This window comes from Phascolarctos cinereus, unplaced genomic scaffold (assembly GCF_003287225.1).
Source record: "Phascolarctos cinereus isolate Bilbo 61053 unplaced genomic scaffold, phaCin_HiC Scaffold_726;HRSCAF=1367, whole genome shotgun sequence".
Lineage (NCBI taxonomy): Eukaryota > Metazoa > Chordata > Mammalia > Diprotodontia > Phascolarctidae > Phascolarctos > Phascolarctos cinereus.
Genome location: NW_027556098.1, coordinates 89,755,370 through 89,761,075, shown reverse-complemented (window position 1 = coordinate 89,761,075; position 5,706 = coordinate 89,755,370).

The following is a 5,706-nucleotide window of genomic DNA, read 5'->3' as shown; positions in this document are numbered from 1 at the left end:
CTAAAATACAGGTTTTTACATTTTGAAAATTTTTGGTTATCTAGTATCCTGGCAATCTCATCTGATCACTTCGCTCTTCCCCACTCCTGCAACCCTCTTTCTCAACTCACACATGTCTAATCAATTTTTCCAGAACAAAAAGTCATTTAGTATTCAGATGTCTGGGACAGACTTGTAAGTGCTGAACACAAATCTTGTGTTTCTGAGAAAGAACTCTCATAGAGGAGTTATTATACCTAAGTGGTTTCCTGATTTCACTATTTCTGAAAATGAGTGTTAGGTTGCTGAAAGATCCCCTCATTCAAACTATCAGGAGCCTATTACACTTCCGAAGCGGGGTGAGTGATGCAATGATTATTTGGATGAAAAAATAGAAGTTGCTATTTATTTTCTGGATTAAAGAAATATACACATATTTTACTCTTTCTTCTTTTGTCAAGAAACGTCTGTTTTATGGTTCTTTGTATTCCAGCTTCTAATAAGAAATATGAGATACAATGAATGTAGAAGGTTAAAAAAATAAATAACCCTCATAGAGAAAGAAAACGGAAAAAAATCCACATTCAACTTCTGTACAGATTTCTCAAATAAACATCTTAGGTAAATACTTAACATCAAAACATAAAGACTAGTGTCTCTAGTGTGGAAGTAAGTCTATAAATGCCCGGTACCTCCCTGTACAGGTTAGATCGTTGATACCTCCTATTCTCCTGGAAGGCATGCTCAACCAGATCAATACACCATTAAGATAAAAGAATAAATATAAATCACCCCAAGTGTAGAAAAATCTCTTGACTATCAACTAGGGAATTAAAAACAGAACAGGAGACATTAAAACTATGCTTTTCTGAGGATAATCAGTAGGCCGGAAAACGAGTTTTATACAGGTATAATGAGTTCCCAAGAATAATTTGTGCAAGAGATAATCAATTGTACCAGACCTGTGTATTTCCACATGTGAATCATAGGATCTCTGAGTTGGGAGGGACCCCCGAGATCAAACCTGAATAAAACCCCTTCTAGAATATATCTAACAAGCAGTCATATATCTTCCAGGGGAATACTTTTTGTGATAGGGAACAAACTATTTTCCGAGCTAACCCATTTCACTTGTGGATAGATCCAATTGTTAGGAAGTGTTTTCCTTATATGAGGCACAAATCTGCATCTCAGTAATTTCTGCCTAATATTCATGTTCTAAGTCCAACCAAAACAAGTCTAATATACTTTCCATATGACAGCCCTCCAGATTTTTTTTATTTTATTCTGAACTTAAGAAATAAAATAAGCATCTCCATAACATATTAGAATAGAAGCAAAATGATTGCACCTGAAATTGTAAATCTGTTATGTACAACTTGCTATTCCTTTTAAATATATAATGAAGTTATCATGCAACTTTCTTTTTTTTTCCTTCCCTCCCCCTCCCCTTCCATAGAGATGGCTAACATTAGACACAAATACATATATACATACATGTATGTAAAATCATTCTATGCATTCTTCTCTTCATCCTGTGTAAAGACTTAAGTTTTGGAGATAAGAATTCATTATTTGGGAAAACTGGAAATTCCTGAACCAAACACATTTGTCAGAATCATAACGTAGGCAGCACCTAGAAGGGAGACACCACAAAATTAGATAAGAGGTTTAAGTCGTATACATCCATGACCCATAATGTTGCTCTTCATGAGGCACACTAGTAAATTATGCCGTTGCCTCCAACTTGGGCACCTTTCCCCAGCCTTGAAAAATCCAAACCTGTTAGATCTAGAAAATTTAGTTAACAAACTCATTGGATGCCTTTCATAAAATAGTCATTGAGTAGCAGACCAGGCCTGGGGTCAGGAGGACTTCAAATCTAGCCTCAGGCGCTTACTAGTTGTGTGACCCTGGCAAGTCACTTAACCCTGTTTATCTCAGTTTCCTTATCTATGAAATGAGCTAGAAAAGAAAATGGCAAAACCACTCCAGTATCTGCCAAGAAAATCCCAAATGGGATCATGAAGAGTTGGACACAACTGAAATGATTGAACAAAAACAACAAAGCAGACCTAACCAATGCTGGCAATTTACTTTTTGATACTTCAGTGTATCTGAGACTACATTATTGTAGACCTTCCGTATACTGGTACAGAATCCAACCAATCTATACTTCATATTGAGTAGTTCTTGTTTGTGCCTTTCCTTAAATCCTCCACAAAGGATCTATCTGATGTACTGAAGGTTTCATAATATTTCAGGGACATCAGTACAGAACCTGAGTTGTCCATCTGTTATTCTTCATTCTTATCATTTAACTAGCCTATCTCCTTCCATTTTACAAATGAGGAAATGGATGCACAATAGGGTTAAATGACTTGCACAGCATCACACGCTAGCATATGCCTGAGGTAGGATTTGAATCTAGGTCTTCCTGACTCCAATTTTGGTGCTCTATCCCAATGCTTCTAAACTGTGGTTGCAACCCATATGGGGTTCTCAAAAAATTTGGCAACAGTAAAAGTTTTCTGAACACGCAATGACCAAAAATTAATTAACAATCAAGCAGGTAATGAATCTGAAGTGTTTCTGGCAGCTTTTGCCCATGTTGAATTGTGCAACTTCACTACAGCCTAGGTTCTGAACACAAAACACACACATTTTGCACTGCACGTGCCCTCAGGTCATGCAATGCCAACAACCAGAACAGCTAGAGGTCAAGCGTGGAAAAAGTTTAAGACACCCTGGCCTATCCACTGTACCAACTTGCTCAGTTTTATATTTTGGACCATTTCTAATGACTTAGTCATGAAAAGAGTTTGTGAACAATAAAATAGGGTTCCAGAGATCATAGTAGAAGAGGAAATTAGAGGAGAGGCAATGAAGAAGGCTAAGAATGAGTTAGATAGGGTTAGAGTATGGGAGGTGGTGGAAGATGAAAAAAAAAAGTAGGAGGGGAGTAGGTGGGTCTCCCTTTTATCCCTCAGATTGCCCCCATGGATCAGAAATTTAAATCGTGGCTTGTTCAAAGCATCAATGTACAAAGTTTCAGAACCTTCATTCACAACACACAATTGGCAATTCTTAACTACAATACCTGTTCCTAATATTTTGGTACTGTATTACTATAAAGAAGCACAACACCCACTTGTAATGTCAACTATGGTGTCCATAACATAAGGTATGGTCAGGGAATCAATAGAGATATTTCTGGTCACAGCCACACTGGTGTAATACTCAATTCACCAGCAGCACCTTTCTTAGAAATCCAGGACATATCTTCTGTGTGTGTGCCCATAAAATCACTAGCAATTAGGAGATCAGTCTTTGATTTAATTGCTATAACCTAGTTAAAGGTAGCATGCTATACTTTAAAGAATCGTTGTTGGTTTTGGAGCTGGAGGAACTGAGTTCAAATCCTAGTGCTGTCTCTGAATAACTATGTGACCTTCTCTGCACCTCAGTACACTGAGTCTGAAAGCAGGCCCCAGAAAGTTTATGTATGATGCTCCAAAATCACAGTTACAAGTTCACTAAATATATGGGCAATTGCAATCCATCTGAAGCAAAGAACAGGATTGAATACATGCGGTTCTTGTGGATCCCCGTTTCAAAAATGTTTCTTCAATACAAAGACTAACATTGTGGAGGGAGTGTATTTCCCTTCAATGAAGATCCTCAGGGGGTGGTTAGGTGACCCAAGGGATGTCACAAAGGCAATTACTATTTAAGGAATGACTGAAGAAGATGGCCTCAGATGTCTCCTATAAATTAATTTTCTAGACCTAATAGGTTTGGATTTATTAAGTTTCCTCATCTATTAAATGAACAAATTGGCTAGTTGACTTCTATGGTTTCTTTTCATCTTAAAACTATGATTCTTTGACTTCTAAGAACCTTGATAATGTGAGCAGGGAGAACCCTGCTCCTCACCATGCAAAAGAGTCATTAAGCCAAATGAGTTACTGCCATCTTCCTGTTTGTTTTTAGAAAAGAACATACTATCAGAAGAGCTTAGTATGATGACAATTCCTTTGGGATAAACTCAAGAACTAAATGCATTTCTCATGAGGCTCCTTTAGTAAATAAGATTTATAAAACAGTAAGCAGTCATCTCTAATATTCATCATTAATAATGGTATCAAGGCAAAATACTATACCAGATGTTACCCATTTGGGAGACGCTGTTAACTTTAGATAAATAGCATTGCACATAAGCTCTTTCATACTCAGATTGCACTTCAAAATCAATGAAAACACTGTAAGCAGAGAAGCTATGTTTTTTTCAGAAAAGATTAAGGTTTTGGTTTTGGCATGGTCTGTGAGACACCAAAACAATCAATGGAAAGGCAAAAAAAAAAATACTCAATTGCTCATCATGTTTCCCTACTCACTGCCAAAGAGGCATTTTGAATGATTAAAAAAAATTATTGAATTGGCTAGTTGTTTTTTATTGTGTAGACACACTACAGTGACTATATGTCATTTATCCTATAATCTCAACCTACATTTACTTACACATTCTTGCCATGGCTATTTATGAGTAGTAGGGGCAGTTTAATATCAGGCACTCTATGAATACACACACACACACACACACACACACACACACACACATGTAATATGCACACACACACATATGTAATATACACATATATACATACATAATATATAATATGTACATATACTATATATATGTATATGTATATGTATATGTATATGTATATGTATATGTATATGTATATGTATATGTATATGTATATGTATATGTATATGTATATGTATATGTATATGTATATATGTGTATATATATATATATATATATATGTATATATATATATATATATATATATATACTATTTCTTATAATGTAAACTCCAGGGAAAAGGCCAGAACAGTGACACTGAGACTGAAAGCAGGCCCCTAGGAAGTTTACATACAATGCTCCAAAATTATATACCAGCTCACTAAATATATTGGGCAATGGCAATCCATCTGAGACAAAGGACAGAAGCACCTGCAGTTCCTATGGAACCCCCCCCCCCGTTTTCAAGGTGTTTCCCTAGTATAAAAGGCAATGTTGGCAGGGAGTGTGTTTTCCTTTGCTAAAGATCTTCAAGGGATAGTTAAGTAATGCAAGGGATATCACAGAGGCAATTACTATCTGGGGATTGGCTGAAGAAGATTGCTTCAGAGGTCTCTTGCAACTCTGAGAGTTTGTAATTCTCTGATTTCCTTCTTTCAAGAGCTAACTCTGATGCCATATTCCTTACAAAGTCTTATCTTAATATTCCTATTCTTCCCAGTTGATCTGTCCTTCCTCAAATTTCTCATACCACTGCGTCTAATCCTCTCTTTTGTGTTTATCTCACTCTGCTATGTACAAGAGTTCTAACTTTCCCCGAATTAGTTTTTAAACTCTCTTTGTTGCCTCTATTTTTATAAGCCTAGCACCAAGCACAATGGTGTTCCTATAGCAGGTGCTTAATGTTTGTTAAATTTAATTGAATGCAACTTAGAGTACGCAGAGCATTCCATTGGTTACTATAGAAGCATAGAGCAGGAGAAGACAAGGCCCCAGCTCCCAAGGATCCTAATCAATAGATATTTTTAAGTACCTACTATGTGCCAGGCACTGTGCATAGAAAGACAATCCCTGCCCTCAAGGAGCTTACAATCTAATAGGGAAGGCAACATGCAAACACTATATACAAAGCAAGCTAT